Source organism: Cervus canadensis, chromosome 11 (assembly GCF_019320065.1).
Source record: "Cervus canadensis isolate Bull #8, Minnesota chromosome 11, ASM1932006v1, whole genome shotgun sequence".
Classification (NCBI taxonomy): Eukaryota; Metazoa; Chordata; class Mammalia; order Artiodactyla; family Cervidae; genus Cervus; species Cervus canadensis.
This window is the reverse complement of record NC_057396.1, coordinates 42,622,261-42,641,175: the sequence shown is the minus strand read 5'-3', so window position 1 is coordinate 42,641,175 and position 18,915 is coordinate 42,622,261. Positions and strand designations below refer to the sequence as shown.

Genomic DNA, 18,915 nt, shown 5'->3' with positions numbered 1-18,915 from the left:
AGGATCATAAGAGGCTCTACCAGCAGCTCTATGACAATAAAATGGACAACTTGGATGAAATGGACAAATTCTTAGAAAAGTATAACTTTCCAAAACTGAACCAAAAAGAAATAGGAGATCTTAACAGACCCATCACAAGCAAGGAAATCGAAACTGTAATCAAAAATCTTCCAGCAAACAAAAGCCCAGGACCAGATGGCTTCACAGCTGAATTCTACCAAAAATTTAGAGAAGAGCTAACACCTATCTTACTCAAACTCTTCCAGAAAATTGCAGAAGAAGGTAAAGTTCCAAACTCATTCTATGAGGCCACCATCACCCTAATTCTAAAACCAGACAAAGACGCCACAAAAAAAGAAAACTACACGCCAATATCACTGATGAACATAGATGCAAAAATCCTTAACAAAACTCGAGCAAACAGAATCCAACAACATATTAAAAACATCATACATCATAACCAAGTGGGCTTTAACCCAGGAATGCAAGGATTCTTTAATATCCACAAATCAATCAATGTAATACACCAGGTTAACAAATTGAAAGATAAAAACCATATGATTATCTCAATAGATGCAGAAAAAGCCTTTGACAAAATTCAACATCCATTTATGATAAAGACTCTCCAGAAAGCAGGAATAGAAGGAACACACCTCAACATAATAAAAGCTATATATGACAAACCCACAGCAAACATTATCCTCAATGGTGAAAAATTGAAAGCATTTCTCTTTAAAGTCAGGAACAAGACAAGGGTGCCCATTCTCACCAGTACTATTCAACATAGTTTTGGAAGTTTTAACCACAGCAATCAGAGCAGAAAAAGAAATAAAAGGAATCCAGATAGGAAAAAAAGAAGTAAAACTCTCACTGTTTGCAGACGACATGATCCTCTACATAGAAAACCCTAAAGACTCTACCAGAAAATTACTAGAGCTAATCAACAAATATAGTAAAGTTACAGGATATAAAATTAACACACAGAAATCCCTTGCATTCCTATACACTAACAATGAGAAAACAGAAAGAGAAATTAAGGAAACAATACGATTCACCATTGCCATAAAAAGAATAAAACACTTAGGAGTATATCTACCTAAAGAAACAAAAGACCTATACATAGAAAACTATAAAACATTGATGAAAGAAATCAGAGGACACAAATAAATGGAGAAATATACCGTGTTCATGGATTGGATGAATCAATATTGTGAAATGACTTTACTACCCAAAGCAATCTACAGATTCAATGCAATCCCTATCAAGCTACTAATGATATTTTTCACAGAACTAGAACAAATAATTTCACAATTTGTATGGAAATACAAAAAACCTCAAATAGCCAAAGCAATCTTGAGAAAGAAGAGTGGAACTGGAGGAATCAACCTGCCTGACTTCAGACTATACTACAAAGCCACAGTCATCAAGACAGTATGGTATTGGCACAGGACAGAAATATAGATCAATGGAACAAAATAGAAAGCCCAGAGATAAATCCACGTACCTGTGGACACCTTATCTTTGACAAAGGAGGCAAGGATATACAATGGAAAAAAGATAACCTCTTTAACAAGTGGTGCTGGGAAACTGGTCAACCACTTGTAAAAGAATGAAACTAGAACACTTTCTAACACCATACACAAAAATAAACTCAAAATGGACTAAAGATCTAAATGTAAGACCAGAAATTATAAAACTAGAGGAGAACATAGGAAAAACACTCTCTGACATAAATCACAGCAGGATCCTCTATGACCCACCTCCCAGAATATTGGAAATAAAAGCAAAAATAAACAAATGGGACCTAATTAAACTTAAAAGCTTTTGCACAACAAAGGAAACTATAAGTAAGGTGAAAAGACAGCCCTCAGATTGGGAGAAAATAATAGCAAATGAAGCAACAGACAAAGGATTAATCTCAAAAATATACAAGCAACTCCTGCAGCTCAATTCCAGAAAAATAAATGACCCAGTCAAAAGGTGGGCCAAAGAACTAAACAGACATTTCTCCAAAGAAGACATACAGATGGTTAACAAACGCATGAAAAGAAGCTCAACATCACTCATTATCAGAGACATGCAAATCAAAACCTCAATGAGGTACCATTACACGCCAGTCAGAATGGCTGCTATCCAAAAGTCTACAAGCAATAAATGCTGGAGAGGGTGTGGAGAAAAGGGAACCCTCTTACACTGTTGGTGGGAATGCAAACTAGTACAGCTGCTATGGAGAAGAGAACAGTGTGGAGATTCCTTACAAAACTGGAACTAGAACTGCCATACTACCCAGCAATCCCACTGCTGGGCATACACACCGAGGAAACCAGATCTGAAAGAGACACATGCATCCCAATGTTCATCACAGCACTGTTTATAATAGCCAGGACATGGAAGCAACCTAGATGCCCATCAGCAGATGAATGGATAAGAAAGCTATGGTACATATACACCATGGAATATTACTCAGCCATTAAAAAGAATTCATTTGAACCAGTTCTAATGAGATGGATGAAACTGGAGCCCATTATACAGAGTGAAGTAAGCCAGAAAGATAAAGACCAGTACAGTATACTAATGCATATATATGGAATTTAAAAAGATGGTGACAATAACCCTATATGCAAAACAGGAAAAGAGACACAGATGAACAGAACAGACTTTTGGACTCTGTGGGAGAAAGCGAGGGTGGGATGTTCTGAGAGAATAGCAGTGAAACAAGTATACTATCAAGGGTGAAACAGATCACCAGCCCAGGCTGGATACATGAGACAAGTGCTCAGGGCTGGTGCACTGGGAAGACCCAGAGGGATGGAATGGGGAGGTTGGTGGGAGGGGGTATCAGGTGGGGAACACATGTAAATCCATGGCTGATTCATGTCAATGTATGGCAAAAACCACTACAATATTGTAAAGTAATTAGCCTCCAACCAATAAAAATAAATGAAAAAAAAAAAAGGAAAGTAACAAGGCATATCCTCTGTACCTTGTCTTGGATATCATTCAGTACATAATAAAAGTGAAAAAGTTACAGAATAATATGCATATACATATTGTTATTTATCTTATGGAAAAGTATAAAGAAAATAATAAATATATGTGCATATGATTATTTAAAGAAAAAGACTTAAGGGTCTAAATTAAGGCCAAGGTTTTGTTTGTTTGTTTGTTTGATTTTTACTTTAACTAGAAACTACATACCACAACTGCAGTCAGGAACGCTGATCCTGTAGGTTTTCTTTCAGAAGTGACTTCCCATCTCCTGAAGCTTCTGCCATGAGGTAATAGGCAATATTAGGAAATAGCAATTTCCAATTAGGAAATAATAGGAAATAGCAATATGGAAATTGCTGCAACATGGAAAATAACTTTCAACATATTGGTATAGACTGAAAGTTAATGGAGATGCTGTGTGTCTTTTCTGCTAATGTTTTAGCAATTCTATTATTTTCTTGTCTCAAAATGGGGAGATGCTTTCCTTTAGGAGATGTGAGAGATTGTAACCCAAAGAAGGCCTCTTTAGCGTTTGAAATCCCATAGTCATTGACCTTTATATAGGTTAGGAAGGAACAAAAAATGTAGGACAGTAGCTGTAGCTGCTTTTTCCTTCTAAGATGTTAAGACTAAGCCTACTGACCTAGAATTCTCAGAGCTGTCAGTTCGAGGGCACAAAGAAACATGGGGGGAGGGTAGACTTCTCAATGATTGTCTCCACTGTTCAGATTTGGACAGATATTGTTGTGACACTGGAAATTTGGGGAGTCTGTCTGTCCTGTTATACTGTCAGGCTCCTGTAATTCTTCATTCTGTGTGAGTAACTGTGCTGAGTGTTGGGTAGGAGTTGAATGTGTCAGAATTTTTCAAGATTACCTTCCCTGAAGGGAACTGGCACACTATGGATATAGCCCCACATTAGGAGATGATCTGCCTGTGATTTGAGAGCATTGGTTTTTACCCCAATGGACACAACCTTTGATCACCAAGCAGCATGGTAAAAGTAAGATTTTAGATTGACTACAGAAAGTGTCATGTGGAAATCAATCCATATATTTAATTCTTGCTAAAGACTGAATCCTTGGTATCTGTTGTAACCTAACAAAATGATCTCTGCTGAAGATGAATGCCGAGGCCTTTACTAGGTGTATGTAGGTCCAGAACACACTAGTATTTTCCTCAAGAGTAAATCAGTTTTACAATTAAGTTGTATACCAGGATCTCTCCTTTCCACCTCCAACAGAGTGTCTGGGAAGACATCCTTTGAAGTCACATAAAAATCAACTTTGTCAGCTCCAGCAAGGATCTAGTCATAGTCATAGAACTATATCATTGTTGAAGATCCTGTTTTGTCTTTCACTGACTTATTCTCTAAGAAAAATACATATAAAACAGTTTGTATATCTGAGCACTTGTATATAAGGCACTTGTTCTGATAGTTTCCAATGTCAGTGAGTCATTCTTTGTAGCTTTGTGTGCCTCAGAGCTAGTACTGGTGTTGTGTCAAAGAAAGAGAAGTAGAGCTATGTGTAGTAGGAAGAAGGATGAGGAGAAGAAAAGATTCTTTTAGTTCTGTCTACTTTGCTGTTGCCTACAGTCAAGGACTTTTGGGCTAGATGTAGATTATTTACCCATTCTTCGTGGTGCTAGAAAGATTTTATCAATGATTTCTCTACCTTGCTTATCATATGAAAATGAAGTGAAAATGTTAGTCTCATAGTCGTGTCTGACTCTTAGTGACCCCATGGACTGTAGCCCACCAGGTTCCTCTGCCCATGGAATTCTCCAGGGAAGAATACTGGAGTGGGTCGCTATTCCCTTCTCCAAGAAGTCTTCCAAACCCAGGGATCAAATTCAGGTCTCCTGCATTTCATGCAGTTTCTTGACTGTTTGAGTTACCAGGAAAGTGTATAGTTTTGGTCTGTGTGAGTGCCAAACTATAGAGACAGATTTAAAGAAGGCAGGAATCTATTCAAAAAATGCAGAAATTGCAGCAAATTAATGCAGGTGTTAAAGATTGTAATGTCCTTACTCTTCTGACTGATGGAACTTGACTTGGTTTTAAACCAATTTAAAGTTAAAAACATGAGTTAATCTTTCAAAGTAGTTGTCCTCAGACTTTATAGTGCATAATGATTACCTGAGGGCATTTAAAAATGTGGATTCCGAGCCCTACTCACAGAGAATCTGACATGGAGGGTCTAGCTTATTGCTCAGGAACTATGGTTTTTATAAACACCACAACTTTCATTTTACAAATGCTGCCAAGTGGTAAATCACATTTTGAAAAAAACTCTATTCTAAGAAAACATTTTTTAGTGGAGAAAAGGTGGGAGTGTAAAAAATAAATTTGCCATTTCTGTTGGCCTGAACATGATGATGTATCATTTGACTGTCTTTACTTCTTAGTTTCCAGTTGAAGTATTTTTTCTGTCTTAGTATTGGAATGAATACACATGAAAATTCAACTACTGTGCTGGAATGTTCAACTGAGTTAAATTTTTTAAGACTTTAACTTCAAAGGATAAAGAAATGAAAAGGTCTGTGCAGAGCCTTAAAGCTTTTTAAGGAGACAGGTAGGCTAGATCCAGACATGCTGTTGACATATGACTGAGTGTAATATGGTCAGAAAAATTACCTGAAATTTCTGATAATTTCAGAAATTATCAAAGAAAAAAAATAGACTATTTCCCAGAGCTGTAGTAGGCCTGATGGTCCATGTTGAAAATTTAGATCAATGTTGTATGAAGTTAACAACAACAACAGAAACAACTCTGTTTAATAGATCCTGGAAATCCTCTCCTATTCGTAGAATAGATAGTAAGGAGTTTGAATATTAAACAAATGAACAGTCTTGGTTATTTAACAGATATCTTATTAATCAAAGCAGATGGATGTCAGAGTTCCCAGTAGCAGCATGGTATTGCTACATGATATTATAGCATTATTTTTAATATATTAAGGTATATGATTTGGATCTTAAGATTATCTGTCAACCAAATTAGTAAAGGAAAAAGTAACACTACTAGTATAAATGATTTTTACTGTATAAGGTAAAAATTAAAAACAATTATAATGAAAATTCTCACTAGTTCATACAAACAATGAATGCTTGAGAGGGTGTGGAGAAAAGGGGAACCCCTCGCACTGTTGGTGGGATTGTAAACTGATACAGCCATTAAGGAGAACAGTATAAATATACCTTAAAAAACTAAAAATAGAACTAAAGTGACCCAGCAAGTCCACTATTGGGCAGTTACCCAAAGAAAACCATATTTCAAAAAGACACATGCACCCCTATGTTCATTACAGCATGACTTACAATAACCAGGATATGGAAACAACCTAAATGTCCATCAACAGAGAAATGGATAAAGAAGGTGTGATACATACACACAATGGAATATTACTCAGTCATAAAAAAGAACGAGATGGGGTCATTTGTAGAGGATGGACCTAGAGACTGTTATACAGAGTAAATTAAGTCAAAAAAAAGAAAAGAAAAGAAATATCATATATTAATGTATATATGTGGAATTTGAAAGTATTGCCATAGATCTTATTTATAAAGCAGAAATAGTGACACAGATGTAGAGAACAAATACATAAGTATTAAGGGGGAAGGGAGGATGGGATGAATTGGGAGGTTGGCACTGACATATACATACTCTGTATAAAATAGATAACAAATGAGAGCCTACTGTATAGCACAGGAAACTGTACTCAGTGCTCTGTGGTAACCTAAATGGGAAGGAAGTCCAGAAAAGAGAGGATATATGTATTTGTATAGCTGATTCACTTTGCTGTGCAGTAGCAACTAACACAATATTATGAAGCAACTATACTTCAATAAAAACTTTAAAAATTCCAGTTAGCTCAATACAGGATGAGGTGGTATAGGTGAGGATACTGTGTATGTGTGTATGTGTGTGTGTGTGTGTTTGGTGGTAATGAGAGTGAAAATGTACCAAGCTGGTAAAAATTTATTTTTGAATGTGACAGATAAGAATGAAAGTTAGTAATGACATAAAAGGGTGATTCCTTTTTCTCTCTGTGTGTGCATACTCAGTCATGTCCAACTTTTTGTGTCCACATGAATGTAGTCCCCCAGGCTTCTCTGTCCATCATCCTAATTAATGAAATAATAAAATGAAATAAAGAAATCTCAATTGGTATCAAAAAAGTATACAAGAAAAAATTCGAAGGAAGAAATTATGGGTACATGTAAATAAGTGACAGGTATAAGTCAAGTTTTTCATCCTTATGTATGTGCCAGTAGAACTGTGTGTAGACATACATCAAGACATATCCACCAGAATGTTCATAGCACCACTATTCATCAAAGTAAAAAATTGGAAACAATCCTGATGTCCTTTCACAGTCACATGGTAAATAAAAAGTGACATATTCATACAATAATAAAAACAATAACATGGTGATACACAACAATATGGGTATATCTCACAATTTTAAGTTTTGAAACAAGCCAAATACAAAAGTATACATATAATATGATTGCATATACAGAAACATAAATACCTGCCAAAATGAATTTGTAATATCACAAGTCTGAGTAATGACTAGTGTAAACTGTTAGGAAGTAGATTAATGATAAGAAGTAGCTAAGAGTAGGAGAGATTGTTCTGGAATATGGGCAGTGTTCTAATACTCCATCTAGGCATGCTTATGTGGTCAATTTGTGATACTTCATTAAACTATAGATACTGGTAGACTCTAATCTCATGGCATGATCTTCTCTATGGGTTGAGAAGTCATTGGTCAGTGGAGGAAAGATCAAAGACACCAGGAGAAAAGACCAAAGCAGTCTTTGTTCCATCCCAGGAGGACTGTCAAGTTAATCTGTGTTGTTCCTAATTAGGGTAAAGTCACAGGCACATGTTTTATGATTATTGGGCTCAAATCTTTCATAGTCACATAACAGAAAGCAGATAATGTCAGACTTTATACGGAAAAACCCCTGAGAACTTGTTTGTTATTTCCTGAGCTAAAATGCCTGAACATGGTCGGTCTGAGACAGATTTGAGGGTACAGGACTAGAGAAATACTTGTAGTTCTTTAGAGTAAGGGTCAGGCTACTGGGAAATGGAGATTTTCAGAGACTAGCAGGTAAACTTAGGCTTATATTTAAATGACTTGTCCCCTGTAAAAAAGGAGAGCATAATTCTTTGTTTAATTTCCTGTTGTCTAAGAAAAACACAGATGAAGTTGTGTGGACATCTATGTGACAGAAAAAGAACATCAGATAACTTATATTCAGAGATCTTCTCTGACATCCCCTAACTCAAAGTTTCCTTTCTATTACACAACCTCAGGTTCTAAAGAGGAAGACTGAGGAGAATAGGCCTCTCAGCCATATTTAGCCGAAATTCAGTAGAAGGGATATAGTTGAGGACATAGCTGTTTTAAAAGTTCAGATATTTGTTCATTTTTCTAATCTATATTGATCTCTAGCTTGTTAAAGTTCATGAATACTATTAATTCCAACTTGCTGAGATTGTCAAGAAGCTTTGAGATATTCAAACTCAAGATGTCTTCTCTCAGAAGTAGGAGTTTTTGTGACTGTTTTGTCCTGAGTAAATTGCACATGTATGTGTGGTTTGGGTGTGTATGAAAAAAAGAAAGGTCATTACATTGTCTCATTTTAAGATTTACATACAGCTGCCAAGAACAAGATGGTATTAATGAAGACAGGTATAGGTCAATGGAAATGGAAGAGTACAGAGGATCTAGAAATACACTAGTACACTGATTTGCACAGAGGAGTGGAAAATCTATTCAACAAATGGTGCTGGGACAATTGGATATCCATGTGGAAAAAACATGATCATTGATCCTGCTTTATACCACACCCAAAATAGCTCATCACACCACACCCAAAATAACTCAAAATAGATGAAAACTTAAATGTAAAAATTAACCTATTAAACTTCTGGATGAAAGAAGAGTGAAAAATATTATTATTCACGGCTTTGCAGTGGCCAAAGCTTTCTTAGGACGCTAAAATCATGAGCTGTAAAAAAACTGATTAATTAGACAATCAAAATGAAAAATTTGGCTCTCTGAAAATTACATTAAGACAATTAAAGGTCGAACTAAAGAATGGAAGAAAATATTTTCAATGAATATATCTGACAAAAACTGGTTTGCAAATTATTAAGGACTCTTACAGTTCAATAATATGTAAGAGAATGCAGTAAGAATAGGGCAAAGTGTTTGAATAGCTGATTTCATAAAAGTGTGTGAAAAGATGATCAACATCATTAGTCATTAGGGAAATTCAAATTAAAACTGCGATGAGAAAACAGAATAAACTCATTAGAAAGGCTAAAATTAAGAAGACTGAGGATATCAAGTGTCAGAAAGGACGTAGAGCAGTTAGAACGTGCCTCACTGTTGGTAGTAACCATTCCAGAAACTTGTTAGGCACTTGTGAAACATGCACATGCGATATGACTCACACATTTCCCTTCTATATTATCTATCCAAGAGAATGAAAAATCCTTGTCCACAGGATGATTCGTGTATAGAAGTTCATAGTAGATTTTTGCATAGTAGTTAAAAACTGGAAATACTCAAAATGTCCATAAACAGGTAGATTCTGGGTTGGCCAAAAAGTTCTTTCGGGTTTTTGTGTAATATCCCCTGAATGAACTTTCTGGTCAATCCAATAGCTAAACAAAATACGCTTTACAATAAAATACTGCTTAATAATAGAAATGGATAACTACTCATACAAGCAACAACATGGTTGAATTTAAAATTTATTATGCTATGTGAAAGAAGCCATCAACGAAAGAATACTTCTTGTATTATTCCATTTATATAAAATGCAAACTAATTTATAGTAACCCAAAGCATATCAGTGATTGCCTGGGACTGGACCAGAGGGAGGAATAGACTGCAAATGAGCACTGTAAATTTTGGGGGATAATGAAGATATTTTATGTTTGATTATGGGAATGGTTTCAGGGGTTTAGTGGTTTCAACTTGGCAAAATTCATCAAATGTATACCTTAAATGGATGCATTTTTTTGTGCATAGGTTATTTCTCAATAAAATTGACATAAAATAAGAAAATAAGTTTAGGATAGAGGAAGTCACATGATTCCATCTTCTGTGGGACCTTTCAAGTGCGAGAACATAGTGTATGCTTACACTTAGACATGACTTCCTTGAGACCATTTTATTCCCATATTCTAATTTACTTTTAGACTAGTGAGGCTTCTGGGAGCATTCTAAAACCACATAGCAAGAGAAGATTTTTTTCCTTTTCCTTGGTTTTTACATTTTTGTCTTCACATACCTAGCGATTAGTAGCAAATGCCTTAGCTACAGTTGAAACATGAGGCATTGTCTTGAGGACAGAAAGAAACTGAACTGGGACCTGAACCAGGAGCAGCCAAGTGTTTAGAGGATGTTTTTGGATTACTAAGGAGACTGATGAAAAAAGTTGAATCCCTGGGGTGCCAAGGGAATGTGAAAGCAGCATGGGAACAGCCTAGGACAGAGTTGTACTTCTTACCAGCAGGTGAGACCCTTGAGGTGGAACACAAGTGCATCCCAGCTTGCACCCAGTAACTTGTTTAAACCTCTTTCTGCCTTTTGTTTTCTCAACGCATCCATTCTATTGCCATCTTCCCAGTGTCTCAGGCCCCCAAAAAGTCTAGTTTGATTCTTTTACATTCTCTTCTTCACTTCCCAGAATCAAACAACTCATCTTCATAATTTTACATATAATTTACACTTACTGGTCTACTCTTAAGTGCCAGGCACTTTTCGAGACAATGGGATTAGAGAGATAAATACGAAAAAGACTGAGTAGGTCCTTTGAACGGATAGTCCAGAAGCATTGAGAGGGGTCTATGAACGCAGGAGGGATTACATCAAAGAGAGCAATTAGTTGAGGCTCCTCTCACAATTGGTAACATCCCTTTCCATTTCTATAGAGTGTAGAAGCTATGTGGTTAGACCTTCCTCATCTTCAAAGATTGTCACCTTCAAATTAAGACTCTATTATCCATTCTTGTGTTCTTCCCTCTGGTCCCTAAGGAAGAGGCATCCCTAACCTCTTTGCAATACTAACTCTGTCCTCTAAATCCTGCTGCTACTCACCTCCCATTGGGCTTTTTCTTTTCTTTATTTTGGGTCGAAAATATCTTGAGTATTTTACTTTTGTGGTTGTTTCACTTTGAATAAGAAAACACACATCTTCCCATTTTGTTTAAATATAGAGTGGATCTTGCCTCCTCCATAAGCTTTTCTTTATAGTTCTTTTATTGCCAGATTTCTCAAAAAGGAATTTCAAATTTAGCACTTCTAGCTCAGTAAATGTTTGTTGATGAAATAAATTGCTGAATGCATCCTATTCACTTATTATTATTTAATTTCACTTCTGCCCTCACCTTTTTCTAGAAAAAGTTGTCTAGAAGCCTGATATTCACATTCTAATTATCCAGTCCAGGGAGCCTTTCCAGCTTTCTATCCTGTTAAATCTGGGAGCTCCTCTTTGTTGACCATCTCTCCTCACTTGCACCCAGGATGATAATGTGCCTCTGAGTGAATGAGATCATACAAGTACTGCTGATTGAAAGTTTGGTAAAAATTTTTTAAATGTCAGCATTTATTTCGCACGTATTTACTGAGGACTTGCAGCATGCTGGGAAACGTTTTAGGTACTGAGTGTTGACTAATGAATACGGCAGGTTAGCTCCCTGCCTTTACAGTGTTTACCTCTACCTGAGTGAGGCAGACCATAAACTTCAAAATATTTGGAGAAGGAAAATGATTTCAGGTTAAGTGTTAGCAAAGAAACAATCAGATAATTGGATGGAGAGTAACCTGAGATTGCTTTTGATCATGTAGTTAGAGAATATGTGTTCAAAGACTCTGCTGCTAATCGTGAGCTGCTTTAGGCTCTTTATGCAGCGTCTAGCCTTTTCCAGTTTCTATCAAATATCATGATCCACCAGTGACACCACCGGGTATTTATCTAAAGGAAAAGAAAATACTAATTTGAAAAGATCCTACCCATCCCTGACCAGGTTCATTTCAGCATTATTTGCAATAACCAAAGTTGAAAGCAACATAAATGTCCATTGATGGATGGATGGATAAAGAAAGTGTGGTACATTTCTAATGGAATATTATTCAGCGAAAAAAAAAAAAGAGAGAGAAAGAAATCCTGCCATTTGTGACAACATTCTTGAGGGCATTATGTTAAGTAAAATGTCAGACAAAGATAAATACCATATGATCTCACTTACATATGGAAGCTAAAACAAAACATAACATAACGAAAAAGAAGCTAAATGATACAGAGAAGAGATTGCTGGTTGCCAGAGGTTTTGGGAGGATGACGGAAAATGGGTTAAGGAGGTACAAAGGCTGAAATTTCCAGTTATGAAAGGAATGAGTCCTGGGGATGTTATGTGCAGCATGATGACTATAGTTGAGAATACAGTATGTGATTTGAAAGTTGCTAAGAAGACCTTAAAATTTTTCATCATAAGGAAAAGTAAACTATAACTGTGTGGTGATGGGTGTTTACTAGGCTTGCTGTGTGTTACCATTTTGCAATAGATACACATATGGAATCATGTTGCACAGTTTAATATTATATGTGAATTATATCTCAATGTAACAACATGTTAGCTTGCCTCTTAATCTCTACCTGCTATTGTAGATTTTACTATTTCTGTAGCTCCTCTTTGGACTTGGGTTTATGGTGCTGAGTGGCTTATCCAGTTAGAAACTTATTTTGAATTCCTAACTCTGGCCTTTGGGGGTATGGTTCCATTTTGATGGGCAAATGGTGATGTGGTAAATTTTATTTCTTGGAAGCCATTTTTTCCTACTTCTTCACATAAACTATGTCCCTGTTAGTTACCTATCAAATGCCGGGCATTAGTTTACGCTATTTGACTGCTCTGTATAAGGAGCTCTCGAATCTGTATCTCTATCCTTGTATGGCCCACCTTTCATAGTGCATCCTGAAACTCATAGGTAAGTCATTAACTTGTTTACAACACTCGAGAAGTCCTCATTGGCTTATGATATGATCAAATTACTTGGCCGTAGCATTCAATCCCCCTCACAATCTGGCAACAATCAACCCAGTCCCCCCTTTTTTTCTTTGAAGTGAAGTGAAGTCACTCAGTTGTGTGCGACTCTGTGACCCCATGGACTGTAGTCTACCAGGCTCCTCTGTCCATGGGATTATCCAGGCAAGAGTACTGGAGTGGGTTGCCATTTCCTTCTCCAGAGGATCTACCCGACCCAGGGATTGAACCCAGGTCTGAAGCGTTGTAGGCAGACATTTTACTGTCTGAGCCTTCTGTTATAATATTACTTCTGTTTTATGGTTTGGTTTCCTGGCTCCAAGGCAGGTGGCATCTTAGCTCCCCCACTGGGGATCAAACCTCAAAAAGCGAAGTCTTAACCACTGGACTGCCAGGGGAAGTCCCAACCCAGTTTTTTTTACAACCACTCTTTTTCCTTTTCCAAACTTCTAATTCACTTTCTTCCCTTAAAAGCTGTACTCTGTCATCTTTCGTCAATCTCATAGTTTTTTTAACCCTGTATGTTGAGGTGGAGCAGAACTTGCTACCTCCAAATCTCACTTTGACATGTGGATTGTTCTGAGCAGAAGGCAATTAAGACCCAGCAGACTCAGGAAAAGCTTTTTCACCTCTCCTTGAACTGCCTAACAGAATTATATAGAGGGCCTGTACCAGAAAGTCTCAGAGAAGGAAATGGCAACCCACTCCAGTATTCTTGCCTGGAGAACTCCATGGACAGAGGAGCCTGGTGGGCTACAGTCCGTGGGGTAGCAAAGAGTAGGAGGGATTGAGCAACTAACACTGTACCAGAAAGAGCTATTACCAGAGACAGCTTTTTTATCAGAAAGACATATTTGCACAGCATCTCAAACGTTTGCTTACCAATCATTTGCTTTGCCCATCTTCTTAATTGTCTCCCTCCTCTATGAAGCCCCAGACCCCTACTGCCTTCTCCTTAGCTTGCGATGGTATATATGCCTCAATTTTCAGTCCTTCTTTTGAGTCTTGGTGGGGATTCTGTAAGTATGTAATTAAACTTATCTTTGTCCTGTTAATCTGTTTTATATCAATTCAAATATTAGATCAGCAAAATATTATATTTGATGAGCATTTCCCTGGACACTATACTCCTAACCCAATTCTCCTTATTTGTGAAGCCTTCCTTTATTCTTCCAGGTCCAGTTAGTTCCCTTCTTCTCTGTATTTACCATAGCACCTCTTACTTACATGAGTCATAGTAAAGTTCAACTTTTCATGAGTCCTTTGCTCTTGGAAAGCAGTGATGGTTAAAAGAAATCCATGCAACCTTTTGTGTTCTGAGAATTAACTTACTGCAAAGAGCCACCTTTTTGTATATGACTTAGGTAAGACTCATTTGTGTGTTCCTCTGTTACTTGTAAGGAGGCCAGACACAGACCCCCTTTTTAAAAATTAACTGCTTTTCTTTCTCTCTTTCTTTATTGCTATACAATAGATCTTTCTTGGTTACTTATTTTAAATATACCATCAGACAAAGACTGTTTAAATTCCATTCTTTGCCTCATAAAACTTTCACTGAGCTGTTTGTCCCCCTGATCAATTGGAGTGTTTGAAACTAAACATTAATTAAACCTCTCTTCTTTTTAGCCCCCTTCAGATTGACCCATCATTGTTCTGATCCAGCAAACAACCCCTCCTTAATGAACTCTCCTAAGAATAAAAATATTTCCTTTTATACACACCTTCTATTCTGTGTTCTTTCTAGCCTGTTGACCCTTCCCTACAAAAGAAAATTCCTTTCTGCCTGTCCTTTGAGATGCTTGCAGTTCTGTTTGAATTGTTTTCTCTGTTACAATAGTCTCTTTCCCTTTATTTAAATAATCCTTTCAACTGAAGTCTCTTTTTATGTAAGTGTAGTTTTATTTTTATTTGATGATAGAAATTACCAAATTGCTTGTCTCTTTTGATAATGTCCTCCCTTTCCCTCAGATTTGGAGCTGTTTATTGGAACAAGGAGAATGTTAGATTCATATTTGTGTTCTCATCATGCCTTAATCTGCCTTGATCTCTGACTGTCCCTATTCCCGTTTCCGTCAATTTCTGTTTTTATTTTAGTCTCTGAGCATGTGGTTGTATCTCTCTTGTCTACCCATTTCTCTCCTTCTCCTTCACTTACCTGTCTCCTTGAGGCCAAGCTCCTGTCTTCAGTTTGCTCCAGAGAGATGAGGGAGAAAGCAGAGCAGGTCCTTCCCCGAGTCTGGCAGTTTGCTTATTGAAATCTGCAGCCTAGACTTCAGCTCCTTTTGTGGTAAAAGAGCAAGCAGGAAGTGAAAAACTGGTTTCATTTTTGGTTTTCTTTCCCCCTGTTTTAAAAAGTCAGCTGATTATAAGGAATCCTACTCATTTATTTATTTATTTATTCATTCATTCATTTATAATTGTGATTTATATTTATTTATATAATTATGATTAGATAATTGTGATTTATAATTATGTTTACATTGTGATTCCTGGGTGTTAAGGTTTTTCCAAATGGAAGACTAATGTTCGGGGGGAGCGGTGTGTGTGCATGTTTATTTATGGTGGCCTGGGGTGAGCACCAGATAAAGAACATGGGAGAAACAGGATAGGGAAAGAATTTCAGAAAAGAGGCAAGGGTGCATTAGAATGTCTTCCTCAGGGAACTTGGCTTTAACTGCTTTACTGTTCTAGCTATGTGGTTGAAAATTAACAAAGTTTCAAAACTGTATTAGCTGATGTGGATGATTCAACACTACCATGAGCTAAATTCTTAAAAGCATACTGTGTGTTTATAGTGAGACAGAGAATTTTACTGTTCTCTAATTTTATATTAGAGCTTTTGTAGTAGTTTAGTTGCTAAGTCGTGTTCGACTTTTGCAACCCCATGGACTGTAGCCTGCCAGGCTCCTCTGTCCATGAGGTTCTCCAGGCAAGAATACTGCAGGGGGTTGCCATTTCCTTCTCCAGGATATCTTCCCAACCAAGGAATTGAACCCAGGTCTCCTGCATTGCAGACGGATTTGTTGACTGAGCTACAAGGGAAGCAGAGATTTTGAGTAATGCTAAAAATCTGTTTTCCCTTACACATCTCATGTAAAGCATTTTGTTTCATTATTATCTTACCCCATGATTTAATTCATCATGATTTTGCTTGTAAACAGTACTGCTTGCTTCATTGTTCCTCTGTTTCAAGCTGTATATGTCTGCACATGTCTTCTTGGAGGGGAACCTCATACTCATTTTCCCAGGACCTCTAGAAAGTCTCCCCACGTCATCTCATGTTTCCCCTTCCACCCCCAGGGCACCTGTGCGTCTCCCCTGCCGGGACCTCACTGAGCTGGCCGGGTGTGCGCCCAGAGCACTGACCCCACTGCCGACGCTCCTGTCAGTGCGCTGCTCTCTCACTGTGCTTGTCCACTCATGTCTCCCCAACCGCAGACCTGCCCCCTCCCTGTGTTCCTCCCAGTTGTGGGGTATCTGGCTTATTCGTCTTTGTATCCCACATGTAGTGCGTGAATCTTATAGATGAACAAAATGTCATGATTGAACAAGAAAATGATTGGTCTGTTTGAGCCTGTGTCTCCAGTTATATGTGAGAATATTAACAGCTATTTCAGTGAGTGACATGAGACACAAGGAAGGGATAAGAAGGGCTGGAATGGTACCCTTCCAATAAGACTTCCCTTTTCCTACTTTTAGAATAGGAATGAAAGTGTTTTCGTAGGCCGGAGTTTCAATGTCAGCCATTAGTTGGAGTCCAGGATCCAGCAGTTCCTAGCTATATTTGCTTATGAGTGTGGAGAGGGTGACCTAAGTAATGAGGAGCCGTCGAGCAGTGGAATGAATTTGCGTCAGTAGCACCATCCACTCGCAGAATATTAATGAGGATAAAATGAGGGAGGTTAATCTCACCCAGTGCTTGGCCCGAAGTGGACGTTCACGTATGAATTGTTGTCCCCAGCACACAATTGGTTTGATGATCAAATCTGTCAGAACAAGAAATATCAAGGGACGTGTCTGTAGCGGCGGAGTTCCCTCATTGTTTATCCTGCATCTCTGAGTATTTCTGTTACCTGTGTGTTTTTGTGATTCTTGTTTTGGGCTTTGCGTCAGTGCCCATCTTCTCTATTGCTATGCTTTGGGTCTAGAGATCACAGAGTCTGTCTGTTGTACCTCAGATTCTGTCACAGAGTGAGCAGATTTTCTGTACCTGGTAAGATTTCAGTAAATGTATAAATTAATGAAGGAGTAAAAGCAATCCCTTAGAATAAAATCAGATTTGAAAACAAGTTTATTTAATCACACATTTACCTCCCATACTCTGTGTCAATGCCCAATACAGAAAACAGACTTTTGCTTTCTTTGTCACTTTTCTCTCAATTCCAGGAAATGTTTGTTTTTAAGATCGGTTAAATGACTAGTGACTGTTTTTTGAAAGATGTCTTCTCCAGGGCTTTTTTTTTCTTTTTTTATTGCCAGTTTTTAACTTAAGTTCTCTTTGAAAAGTTATAGCCTTATTCTGAATAAACAGCAAAAAGGAAATCACCCAGTCCTCCACAGTGATAACAGAGAGAGCCAAGCCCCCAGGGCTGGAACTAGGGTGAGGCAAGAGAAGAGTTTAGGGTACAAGGGAACTTGCGATGAGAGAGATTTGAATTTTGTAGTATGGGTGCCTCACTTGTTTCACCCTAATTTCAGCCCTTCTTTTAGCTTCAGCTAAAAATCCTGGCATGAACCAGTCCATCTCTAACCCACTGATTACAGAGAAAACGGCAGCTGACATCACTGGGTCTCTCTTGCCTGACATCTTCCCCTGATTCTTTCCTTCTAATTGACTTTTCTTTGACTAAGAGAATATGTCCTTTAAGACACTCTGTTGGCCTCTTTTGAAATCAGGTGGGTGATACTTGCCAACAAAAAAGGGGTTGTGGTATTTTTCTTTTTCCCCTTTCATTTCTTTTGGCTAGTCAAATAATTTAAATGATATAAGACATTCACAGTAGAAAATAAGTTTAATACCTATGTCTGGAGAATTAACAGAGGCATGAGAAATTTGAAAGATACTAAGGCAAGGTGAGGTACATTTATAAATCATACTGGACTAAGGAGAAAGAGGTCGGAGTCTGGGACTTCAAAGGGAAGTAAAGTAATTAATTCACAGGAAAATGTAGAGATTTAATGTTTGTTAAACAAATGTTTGCTGGTCAATCTAGAGAGAATAGGACACAGAGAGGACTTCCATCAAACTGGCCTTGCTAAGTTCCTCCCTGTTTTGCACACCTAGTTCATAGTATACTATAGCTGTATACAGTGTTGTATGGTTATCTATAGTGGTATCTCCCTCCTGGAACAGGCTCTATATTCTGTTCTCTTAGGCAGTTAGGTAGAAGTTCAAAGTTTCTTTCTGAGTCTTTTGGAACTTCCTTACCTTCAGGTTGAAATAATCTACACCCCGAAGTGGCACATGTTGGGTCACCTGCACTGTGTCCCATCAAAGAGAGGAAGAAGAAGAAAAAATCAGACAACCTAGGTGTTTTAGAGAAAACAAAACAGTTTTCCTTTGTTTCAACACCATGTGTGTGGGGCTTTCTCCACAACAAGCAATTCTGCAGCACTAGCCTGGTGTCTTACAATTTAACTTGATTCTGATACTATGTATCTTTCTCAATATACTGTCAGGTCCCACAGTTTGAGGTCTCAGTCCCAGGAGACGCCACTGGCTTCACATGTCAATTTCAGGCAGTAGATCCCCAGATTACCCTCAACTTCTGTATGCCTTGGCTATAAATCAGAAGTTCCCAAAAGCTGCCTGCCTCTTCAGGTTTTGCTGTACTTGATAGAGCAA

At 37.6% G+C, this 18,915-nt stretch overlaps 1 protein-coding gene across 2 annotated transcripts in view; it reads right to left on the bottom strand.

The window, feature by feature from the left end:
• Positions 1 to 15,362, bottom strand: part of LOC122449830 (interferon-induced very large GTPase 1-like) — a 54,034-nt gene extending 38,672 nt beyond the window's left edge. Inside the window, exons 1-2 of one of the 2 annotated variants that reach the window (XM_043481873.1) lie at positions 15,226 to 15,362; positions 3,199 to 3,268 (exon numbers count right to left, since the gene is read on the bottom strand). The gene's annotated coding sequence lies outside the window, so the exon portion shown is untranslated. The remainder of the gene's footprint in view (positions 1 to 3,198; positions 3,269 to 15,225) is intronic. The other variant, XM_043481874.1, reaches the window with a different exon arrangement.
• Positions 15,363 to 18,915: the final 3,553 nt, after the last annotated feature.